Raw genomic sequence first — 12,942 nt, 5'->3', positions numbered from 1 at the left:
CATCCGTATGTCTACTGATTCCGTTCCGTTTTTTTGCGGAACCATCTATTGAAAATGTTATGCCCAGCCCAATTTTATCTATGTAATTACTGTATATGCCATACGGAAAAACGGAACAGAAACGGAAACACAACGGAAACAAAAAACGGAACAATGGATCCGTGAAAAACGGACCGCAAAACACTGAAAAAGCCATATGGTCGTGTGCAATAGGCCTAAGGCCTCATGCACACGACCGTTGTGTGCATCCGTAGCTGTTGTGCCGTTTTTTTTCGCGGACCCATTGACTTTCAATGGGTCCGTGGAAAAATCGGAAAAATGCACCGTTTTGCAGCCGCATCCGTGATCCGTGTTTCCTGTCCGTCAAAAAAATATGACCCGTCCTATTTTTTTGACGGACAACGGTTCATGGACCCATTCAAGTCAATGGGTCCGTGAAAAAACACGGATGCACACAAGATCGGCGTCCGTGGCCGTAGGCTACTTTCACACAGATGGATCCGCCTGCATAAAAGCTTTTTCAGAGCTTCGTGAAAACTCAGATCCGACAGTATATTCTAACACAGAGGCGTTCCCATAGTGATGGGGACGCTTCTAGTTAGAATTTACTTTGAACTGTGTACATGACTACCCCCTGCTGCCTGGCAGCACCCGATCTCTTACAGGGGGCCGTGATCCGCACAATTAACCCCTCAGGTGCTGCACCTGAGGGGTTAATTGTGCGTATCATAGCCCCCTGTAAGAGATCATGTGCTGCCAGGCAGGAGGGGGCACCCCCCCCTCCCTCCCCAGTTTTAAATTCATTGGTGGCCAGTGGGCCCCCCTCCCTCCCCTGTAGTTAACACATTGGTGGCCAGTGCGGCCGGACCCCCCCTCCCTCCCCTGTAGTACTGTAGATTCATTGGTAAAATCTCCCCCCTATCATTGGTGGCAGCGGAGAGTACCGATCGGAGTCCCAGTTTAATAGCTGGGGCTCCGATCGGTAACCATGGCAACCAGGACGCTACTGCAGTCCTGGTTGCCATGGTTACTTAGCAATTTTTAGAAGCGTTATACTTACCTGCGATGTCTGTGTCTGGCAGGGCGCTCCTCCTACTGGTAAGTGACAGGTCTGTGCTATAAGCAATGCGCTGCACAGACCTTTCACTTACCAGTAGGAGGAGCGTCCGGCCGGTCACAGACATCGCAGCTCGCAGGTAAGTATAATGCTTCTAAAAATTGCTAGGTAACCATGGCAACCAGGACTGCAGTAGCGTCCTGGTTGCCGATCGGAGCCCCAGCGATTAAACTGGGACTCCGATCGGTACTCTCCGCTGCCACCAATGATAGGGGGGGAGATTTAAATTAGGAGGGGGAGGCCCACTGGCCACCAATGAATCTACAGTACTACAGGGGAGGGAGGGGGGGCCGACCGCACTGGCCACCAAAGTGTTAAATATAGGGGAGGGAGGGGGGGGCGGCCGCACTGGCCACCAATGTGTTAAATACAGGGGAGAGAGGGGGGGCCGGCCGCACTGGCCACCAATGTGTTAAATACAGGGGAGGGAGGGGGGGCCGCACTGGCCACTAATGAGTTAAATACAGGGGGGGGGGGGACTGCTCCCTGCTGCCAGGCAGCAGGGGGCAGTACACAGTTCTTTTAGTATATTCTAACCTGAAGAGTCCCCATCACCATGGGAACACCTCTGTGTTAGAATATACTGTCGGATCTGAGTTTCACGATCTAACTCAAATCCGATGGTATATTCTAACATAGAGGCGTTCCCATGGTGATGGGGACGCTTCAAGTTAAAATATACCATCGGATTGGAGAAAACTCCGATCTGATGGTATAAAAGGGACTCCTGACTTTACATTGAAAGTCAATAGGGGACGGATCCGTTTGCAATTGCACCATATTGTGTCAACGTCAAACGGATCCGTCTACATTGACTTGCATTGTAAGTCAGGACGGATCCGTTTGGCTCCGCACGGCCAGGCGGACACCAAAACAACTTTTTTTTTAATGTCCGTGGATCCTCCAAAAATCAAGGAAGACCCACGGACGAAAAAACGGTCACGGATCACGGACCAACGGAACCCCGTTTTGCGGACCGTGAAAAAATACTGTCGTGTGCATGAGGCCTAACCAATAAAAAGGACTATTCTCGTGTGCAATACGGACAAGAATAGGACATGTTCAATAATTTGCAGAACGGCCACATAGGTCCGCAAAATATATGGATGGGTCAATGTGCTAAACGAAAAACAAAATGCAGATAGAACATGGCTGAAAAATAGTTTTCTGAACTAGGCCTAAATTATGTCTCCCCTTAGAAGGCTCTTCTCAAGACTAAATAAATGTCATTCATTATGGCCCTTATCAGTTTAGTTGCTCGTCTTTGTACTTATTCCAGCTCCAGAGTGTCCTTTCTATGAACCGTTGCCCAATATTACGTTCCGGACCTTCAAATTCATGCCCAATACACAACAGTATCTTGCTGGCGTTAGAAGCAGCTGATTGATATTTCATGTTGTTAGTCTATGATATACAAGTACACCTAGATCCTTCTCAGCAAGTAACTCTCCCAGTTTTACTCCCCCTAGGTTGTACATTATGTTGCATGCAGATTACTAGTATCCAGAAGCATAAGCCTATAATTTATTGACATCGTACATAAACAGCACATTACTACATAGCTTGGCGTCATCTGCAAAAATAGAAACAGTGGGTCCGTGGAAAAATCGGAAAAATGCACCGTTTTGCAGCCGCATCCGTGATCCGTGTTTCCTGTCCGTCAAAAAAATATGACCCGTCCTATTTTTTTGACGGACAACGGTTCATGGACCCATTCAAGTCAATGGGTCCGTGAAAAAACACGGATGCACACAAGATCGGCGTCCGTGGCCGTAGGCTACTTTCACACAGATGGATCCGCCTGCATAAAAGCTTTTTCAGAGCTTCGTGAAAACTCAGATCCGACAGTATATTCTAACACAGAGGCGTTCCCATAGTGATGGGGACGCTTCTAGTTAGAATTTACTTTGAACTGTGTACATGACTACCCCCTGCTGCCTGGCAGCACCCGATCTCTTACAGGGGGCCGTGATCCGCACAATTAACCCCTCAGGTGCTGCACCTGAGGGGTTAATTGTGCGTATCATAGCCCCCTGTAAGAGATCATGTGCTGCCAGGCAGGAGGGGGCACCCCCCCCTCCCTCCCCAGTTTTAAATTCATTGGTGGCCAGTGGGCCCCCCTCCCTCCCCTGTAGTTAACACATTGGTGGCCAGTGCGGCCGGACCCCCCCTCCCTCCCCTGTAGTACTGTAGATTCATTGGTAAAATCTCCCCCCTATCATTGGTGGCAGCGGAGAGTACCGATCGGAGTCCCAGTTTAATAGCTGGGGCTCCGATCGGTAACCATGGCAACCAGGACGCTACTGCAGTCCTGGTTGCCATGGTTACTTAGCAATTTTTAGAAGCGTTATACTTACCTGCGATGTCTGTGTCTGGCAGGGCGCTCCTCCTACTGGTAAGTGACAGGTCTGTGCTATAAGCAATGCGCTGCACAGACCTTTCACTTACCAGTAGGAGGAGCGTCCGGCCGGTCACAGACATCGCAGCTCGCAGGTAAGTATAATGCTTCTAAAAATTGCTAGGTAACCATGGCAACCAGGACTGCAGTAGCGTCCTGGTTGCCGATCGGAGCCCCAGCGATTAAACTGGGACTCCGATCGGTACTCTCCGCTGCCACCAATGATAGGGGGGGAGATTTAAATTAGGAGGGGGAGGCCCACTGGCCACCAATGAATCTACAGTACTACAGGGGAGGGAGGGGGGGCCGACCGCACTGGCCACCAAAGTGTTAAATATAGGGGAGGGAGGGGGGGGCGGCCGCACTGGCCACCAATGTGTTAAATACAGGGGAGAGAGGGGGGGCCGGCCGCACTGGCCACCAATGTGTTAAATACAGGGGAGGGAGGGGGGGCCGCACTGGCCACTAATGAGTTAAATACAGGGGGGGGGGGGGCTGCTCCCTGCTGCCAGGCAGCAGGGGGCAGTACACAGTTCTTTTAGTATATTCTAACCTGAAGAGTCCCCATCACCATGGGAACACCTCTGTGTTAGAATATACTGTCGGATCTGAGTTTCACGATCTAACTCAAATCCGATGGTATATTCTAACATAGAGGCGTTCCCATGGTGATGGGGACGCTTCAAGTTAAAATATACCATCGGATTGGAGAAAACTCCGATCTGATGGTATAAAAGGGACTCCTGACTTTACATTGAAAGTCAATAGGGGACGGATCCGTTTGCAATTGCACCATATTGTGTCAACGTCAAACGGATCCGTCTACATTGACTTGCATTGTAAGTCAGGACGGATCCGTTTGGCTCCGCACGGCCAGGCGGACACCAAAACAACTTTTTTTTTAATGTCCGTGGATCCTCCAAAAATCAAGGAAGACCCACGGACGAAAAAACGGTCACGGATCACGGACCAACGGAACCCCGTTTTGCGGACCGTGAAAAAATACTGTCGTGTGCATGAGGCCTAACCAATAAAAAGGACTATTCTCGTGTGCAATACGGACAAGAATAGGACATGTTCAATAATTTGCAGAACGGCCACATAGGTCCGCAAAATATATGGATGGGTCAATGTGCTAAACGAAAAACAAAATGCAGATAGAACATGGCTGAAAAATAGTTTTCTGAACTAGGCCTAAATTATGTCTCCCCTTAGAAGGCTCTTCTCAAGACTAAATAAATGTCATTCATTATGGCCCTTATCAGTTTAGTTGCTCGTCTTTGTACTTATTCCAGCTCCAGAGTGTCCTTTCTATGAACCGTTGCCCAATATTACGTTCCGGACCTTCAAATTCATGCCCAATACACAACAGTATCTTGCTGGCGTTAGAAGCAGCTGATTGATATTTCATGTTGTTAGTCTATGATATACAAGTACACCTAGATCCTTCTCAGCAAGTAACTCTCCCAGTTTTACTCCCCCTAGGTTGTACATTATGTTGCATGCAGATTACTAGTATCCAGAAGCATAAGCCTATAATTTATTGACATCGTACATAAACAGCACATTACTACATAGCTTGGCGTCATCTGCAAAAATAGAAACAGTATGATTCATTTCTTCAATAAAAAAATAAGCTAAATAATAGTGGACCCAGCATTGATCCTTGGGTACACCACTAATAACAGAGAACCATTCAGAGTAGGAATCATTGACCACAGCTCTCTGTACACAGTCCTTGAACCAGTTTTAATTGCAACTACAAATTATATTTCCTAAAGGGGTTTTCTGAGATTCAAACATTGATGTCAGATGGGTGGGGGTCCACTTAGACCACATGACCAATGAACTTCTCCACAGCCATTATAAAATGCACTAAATTAGTAGCATCAACTAAAACCTGTAACTTAATTTTATGGAGAAAAGAACGCATAGATAATGCTTAAAAGGGGTTGTCTGGTTTCAGGGCTGAACCCAGATATAAGGTCCCCTTCACTCCTTTACAAGTGGAGCATCTGAGCATTTTCTTACACTGATGCTCCCTTTGCCTTTCTCTGCATTGCACAGGGCAAGGTCTAGGACCCGCACCTATCTCGTAAACGGAGCCTTGAAAGTCATGGGGGGTGCACTACCCATGCGTGGCCACCCTCCATTTATTTCTATGGGGCCACCAAAAATAGCCAAGCTCTTACTGTTTTTGAGTAATCATCTGACCCATGTATAGTTTTATCTCTTAATTCCTACCATTATTACTACACTGCTCAAAAAAATAAAGGGAACACTTAAACAACACAATGTAACTCCAAGTCAATCACACTTCTGTGAAATCAAACTGTCCACTTAGGAAGCAACACTGAGTGACAATCAATTTCACATGGTGTTGTGCAAATGGGATAGACAACAGGTGGAAATTATAGGCAATTAGCAAGACACCCCCAATAAAGGAGTGGTTCTGCAGGTGGTGACCACAGACCACTTCTCAGTTCCTATGCTTCCTGGCTGATGTTTTGATCACTTTTGAATGCTGCCGGTGCTTTCACTCTAGTGGTAGCATGAGATGGAGTCTACAACCCACACAAGTGGCTCAGGTAGTGCAGCTTATCCAGGATGGCACATCCATGCGAGCTGTGGCAAGAAGGTTTGCTGTGTCTGTCAGCGTAGTGTCCAGAGCATGGAGGCGCTACCAGGAGACAGGCCAGTACATCAGGAGACATGGAGGAGGCCGTAGGAGGGCAACAACCCAACAGCAGGACCGCAAGGAGGAACAGGAGGAGCACAGCCAGAGCCCTGCAAAATGACCTCCAGCATGCCACAAATGTGCATGTGTCTGCTCAAACGGTCAGAAACAGACTCCATGAGGGTGATATGAGGGCCCAAAGTCCACAGGTGGGGGTTGTGCTTACAGCCCAACACCGTGCAGGACGTTTGGCATTTGCCAGAGAACACCAAGATTGGCAAATTCACCACTGGCGCCCTGTGTTCTTCACAGATGAAAGCAGGTTCACACTGAGCACATGTGACAGAGTCTGGAGACGCCGTGGAGAACGTTCTGCTGCCTGCAACATCCTCCAGCATGACCGGTTTGGCATTGGGTCAGTAATGGTGTGGGGTGGCATTTCTTTGGAGGGCCGCACAGCCCTCCATGTGCTCGCCAGAGGTAGCCTGACTGCCATTAGGTACCGAGATGAGATCCTCAGACCCCTTGTGAGACCATATGCTGGTGCGGTTGGCCCTGGGTTCCTCCTAATGCAAGACAATGCTAGACCTCATGTGGCTGGAGTGTGTCAGCAGTTCCTGCAAGACGAAGGCATTGATGCTATGGACTGGCCCGCCCGTTCCCCAGACCTGAATCCAATTGAGCACATCTGGGACATCATGTCTCGCTCTATCCACCAACATCACGTTGCACCACAGACTGTCCAGGAGTTGGCAGATGCTTTAGTTCAGGTCTGGGAGAAGATCCCTCAGGAGACCGTCCGCCACCTCATCAGGAGCATGCACAGGCATTGTAGGGAGGTCATACAGGCACGTGGAGGCCACACACACAACTGAGCCTCATTTTGACTTGTTTTAAGGACATTACATCAAAGTTGGATCAGCCTGTAGTGTGTTTTTCCACTTTAATTTTGTGTGACTCCAAATCCAGACCTTTATGGGTTGAAAAATTAGATTTCCATTTTTAAATTTTTGTGTGATTTTGTTGTCAGCACATTCAACTATGTAAAAAACAAAGTATTTCAGAAGAATATTTAATTAACTCAGATCTAGGATGTGTTATTTTTGTGTTCCCTTTATTTTTTTTGAGCAGTGTACATGGGCCACAATGGGGTGCTTTATTATGATTATTGGGAAAATGATTTCTGCTATGTGCACTATTAGGGAGGCATTATTAATTATAGGACATTATGAGGTGCACTGCTACTAAGCATGCACTCTTGGGGGTACTATTAGTAAAGAGGACACACTGGAAGAGAATTATTACTTTGGGGACACTTACTATGGGGGGTGGACGATCTATATCTTAATTCATTATTTCAGCAGTATAGTATTTGGGGGAACAAAAGACACAGTACAGGGCGTAGCATCATGATAACACTGTTGGAGCACCAGAATGGGGAGGATGAAGCAAAAATGGTAAACGTAATATGTCTGTGCGGCTAACTCTGTAGAGACTAGTTGTGACTGGAAAAAGTTGTCATCGTGGTCTGATGATGAAAGAGAACATTTACAATCAGAGATGTCATCTGAGAGTCACTGGATGTTATATATATGTAGTGCCGTTTATTCCTGTAGGCTTGGTGGTGCTGAATGTAATGTCCGTCTAGTGCAGTGGTCAGCAACCTGCGGCTCTTTTGAACCTTTGCCGCGGCTCCGGCATGGGCATGAGCAGTGTGTGTGCGGCCTGAGCAGTGTGTGTGCGGCGGCGGGGAAGGCACTGAGATGAGCGCTTCCATTGTGGAAGCAAAGCGCTCATCTCCATAGTGATCTGTTTGCATCGCCGTCCTCAGGACAGCGATACAAACAGAAGGCTGTGCGGATGAGCAGGGCAGGGAGGTGTGTCCCTTTCCTGTTCCTCTGATAGGCTGCCGGCACTACTAGGGCGGCAGCCTATCAGAGGCCGGCATAGGCGGCGCGATGACTTCATCGCGCCACCTGAGCCGTACAGCGCTGGAGTCGGGACACAGGCCGGAAGATGCCTGCATCGCATCGCTCCAAAGAGGTAAGTATAAGTGTTAATTTTTTTATTTTTTAACTGACAGTCTGGCACATAATGGTATTATACTGGCACATGATTGGGGAATTTGGGGGGGCCCCTGGAATTACTGGCACATGATTGGGGGGGGGGGGGGGGTCTAGTATTACTACTGGCACATGATTGGAGGGGGGTTTGGTATTACTGGCACATGATTAGAGGGGGGTTTGGTATTACTGGCCCGATTGGAGGGGGATCTGGTATTACTGGCACATGATTGGAGGGGGGTCTGGTATTTCTGGCACATGATTGAAGGGGGGTCTGGTATTACTGGCACATGATTGGAGGGGGGTCTGGTATTACTGGCACATGATTGGGGGGTCTGGTATTACTGGCACATGATTGGGGGGTCTGGTATTACTGGCACATGATTGGGGGTGGTCTGGTATTACTACTGGCACATGATTGGGGGGGGTCTGGTATTACTACTGGCACATGATGGGGGGGGTCTGGTATTACTACTGGCACATGATGGGGGGGGTCTGGTATTACTACTGGCACATGATGGGGGGGGTCTGGTATTACTACTGGCACATGATGGGGGGGTCTGGTATTACTACTGGCACATGATTGGGGGGGGTCTGGTATTACTGGCACATGATTGGGGGGGTCTGGTATTACTGGCACATGATTGGGGGGGTCTGGTATTACTGGCACATGATTGGGGGGGTCTGGTATTACTGGCACATGATTGGGGGGGTCTGGTATTACTGGCACATGATTGGGGGGGTCTGGTATTACTGGCACATGATTGGGGGTGGTCTGGTATTACTGGCACATGATTGGGGGTGGTCTGGTATTACTACTGGCACATGATTGGGGGGGGGGTCTGGTATTACTACTGGCACATGATGGGGGGGTCTGGTATTACTACTGGCACATGATGGGGGGGTCTGGTATTACTACTGGCACATGATTGGAGGGGGTCTGGTATTACTACTGGCACATGATTGGAGGGGGTCTGGTATTACTACTGGCACATGATTGGAGGGGGTCTGGTATTACTGGCACATGATTGGAGGGGGGTCTGGTATTACTACTGGCACATGATGGGGGGGTCTGGTATTACTACTGGCACATGATGGGGGGGGGTCTGGTATTACTACTGGCACATGATGGGGGGTCTGGTATTACTACTGGCACATGATGGGGGGGTCTGGTATTACTACTGGCACATGATTGGGGGGGTCTGGTATTACTGGCACATGATTGGGGGGGTCTGGTATTACTGGCACATGATTGAAGGGGGGTCTGGTATTACTGGCACATGATTGAAGGGGGGTCTGGTATTACTGGCACATGATTGGAGGGGGGTCTGGTATTACTGGCACATGATTGGGGGGTCTGGTATTACTGGCACATGATTGGAGGGGGGTCTGGTATTATTACTGGCACATGATTGGAGGGGGGTCTGGTATTATTACTGGCACATGATTGGAGGGGGGTCTGGTATTATTACTGGCACATGATTGGAGGGGGGTCTGGTATTATTACTGGCACATGATTGGAGGGGGGTCTGGTATTACTACTGGCACATGATTGGGGGGGTCTGGTATTACTACTGGCACATGATTGGGGGGGGTCTGGTATTACTACTGGCACATGATTGGGGGGGTCTGGTATTACTGGCACATGATTGGGGGGTCTGGTATTACTGGCACATGATTGGGGGTGGTCTGGTATTACTACTGGCACATGATTGGGGGGGGTCTGGTATTACTGGCACATGATTGGAGGGGGGTCTGGTATTACTACTGGCACATGATTGGGGGGGTCTGGTATTACTGGCACATGATTGGGGGTGGTCTGGTATTACTGGCACATGATTGGGGGTGGTCTGGTATTACTACTGGCACATGATTGGGGGGGGTCTGGTATTACTACTGGCACATGATTGGAGGGGGTCTGGTATTACTACTGGCACATGATTGGAGGGGGTCTGGTATTACTACTGGCACATGATTGGAGGGGGTCTGGTATTACTGGCACATGATTGGAGGGGGGTCTGGTATTACTGGCACATGATTGGAGGGGGGTCTGGTATTACTGCCACATGATTGGAGGGGGGTCTGGTATTACTGCCACATGATTGGAGGGGGGTCTGGTATTACTGCCACATGATTGGAGGGGGGTCTGGTATTACTGCCACATGATTGGAGGGGGGTCTGGTATTACTGCCACATGATTGGAGGGGGGTCTGGTATTACTGGCACATGATTGGGGGGGGGATCTGGTATTACTGGCACATGATTGGGGGGTCTTGTATTACTGGCACATGATTGGGGGGTCTTGTATTACTGGCACATGATTGGGGGGTCTGGTATTACTGGCACATGATTGGAGGGGGGGGGTCTGGTATTACTGGCACATGATTGGAGGGGGGTCTGGTATTACTGGCACATGATTGGAGGGGGGTCTGGTATTACTGGCACATGATTGGAGGGGGGTCTGGTATTACTGGCACATGATTGGGGGGGGATCTGGTATTACTGGCACATGATTGGGGGGTCTTGTATTACTGGCACATGATTGGGGGGTCTTGTATTACTGGCACATGATTGGGGGGTCTGGTATTACTGGCACATGATTGGAGGGGGGGTCTGGTATTACTGGCACATGATTGGAGGGGGGTCTGGTATTACTGGCACATGATTGGAGGGGGGTCTGGTATTACTGCCACATGATTGGAGGGGGGTCTGGTATTACTGCCACATGATTGGAGGGGGGTCTGGTATTACTGGCACATGATTGGGGGGGGATCTGGTATTACTGGCACATGATTGGGGGGTCTTGTATTACTGGCACATGATTGGGGGGTCTTGTATTACTGGCACATGATTGGGGGGTCTGGTATTACTGGCACATGATTGGAGGGGGGGTCTGGTATTACTGGCACATGATTGGAGGGGGGTCTGGTATTACTGGCACATGATTGGAGGGGGGTCTGGTATTACTGGCACATGATTGGAGGGGGGTCTGGTATTACTGGCACATGATTGGAGGGGGGTCTGGTATTACTGGCACATGATGGGGGGTGGTCTGGTAAAGGTAAATTAAATATTTTAATTAGCTATTAATTTGCAAAAATATATTTTACATTGTTAAGTGAAAAAGTCCTTTTTTTCTTCAGATTGACAGCTGACTGCACGATCCTGTATATAGCATTAAGGTAAGAAACAATATATGCAGTGTTATATTTGTTTTAAATGTTGCAATGGTTTTGCGGCTCCCAGTTTTTTTTTCCCTTCGGAAACGGGTCCAAGTGGCTCTTTATGTCTTAAAGGTTGCAGACCCCTGGTCTAGTGAATAAAAAACATGGCTTTAGCTCTAGGGTGTGGGAATTTGGCATTTATGCATTGGGGTTTGGGTCCTTCTTTTGATACCGTAGAAAAGCCCATGAAACACAGTACGACCTCTTGTCAGGTCTTCTACAAACTGGCCCATAAAGTGAAAGTAACTCAGGCCATGGCAGCATTAGGTAGGTCTGATGGACTTTGTAGCTACAGTATTTTGTTCTGATGGAGAAAGAACGCTAATCTGTAGGTTTATGTCAATGTATACCTACAATTAGAACGTCTAACGAAAGACATTCATCAAAGGTCATGAGCGAAATCAACTATCTATACAGAGTTTACAATTACTGTACTTTTTATATAGCTGTTTATCTAGTCAGTAGTGTGCATGAGATGCAGCTCCTTACACATTTGGTGGAAGGTACAGTACGTATATAAATGTACCTAAAAATAGTGACCACTATATCATTATGTGGAGAACGTAGTCAGCACTAACTGTACTGTTTGCAGATGCATTATGGAATAAAAATAGTGCGGCCATTCATGGTTCTAACGTCACAGTGGTGCTGCTATCTCAATGCTTCCTCAAAGGCATCTGTTGAGCTATGATTTTACATTTTTCAGATGCATTAGCTCTCTGGTTATTTTAACATAAACCATGCATATGTCACACACATCCTGCAAAGCCTTTCTATGGAAAGGGTTATAACATCTTTTATAAATATTGCAGTGAAGCAATTGAATTACAATCCTGATGGAATGCTAAAATTGTGGTTTATCATATTTTTCTGCAAAGTTCCTATTCAAACCTTCAGCATGGTCAGGTCTTCACTATTAGCTAAGATAACTCCTCACCTTTTCTGCTGACAGTGGGATGGTTAGGGACAACTTTGCTGTAGTGAGTGCTAGAAGTTGAAACGATGGGAAAAATGTATTTACAAATCAGGAGTCCACCTCTCAGTTTTCTGAGACACTTTGGAAAATAAAATCATTAACCGGATTGCTTGCCTTGGTGCCCAGGACAACTACTCCACTTGTCCTTTCACAGATGTGATTAATTTTCCCCAAAACTCTGGATAACATTAAGGTAGGGCCTGGAGAGAGCAGTGCCTATATGCTTTTTAGGGCAATTTTACTTGAGAGTATTTAGTGTGGGAAATATGCTCCACGTGATTTATAATGCTGTGTTCCTGCCAGACCATGGCTGTGCTGAATTATACTGACTGCATTATGCGAGTACAATACAGTACAGCCAAAGTCATTACAATGCTGTGTGTTTGTGTCACAGGAGCAGTGTTCAGTCCAGGAAACACTGCTGTCAGATACGGTCAAGAAAGGGTATGAACAGATAGAACAGTGCAGCCCTGTGCTCCACACGCAA

This window comes from Bufo bufo, chromosome 1 (assembly GCF_905171765.1).
Source record: "Bufo bufo chromosome 1, aBufBuf1.1, whole genome shotgun sequence".
Taxonomy (NCBI): domain Eukaryota; kingdom Metazoa; phylum Chordata; class Amphibia; order Anura; family Bufonidae; genus Bufo; species Bufo bufo.
Note: the sequence above shows the minus strand (reverse complement) of the source record.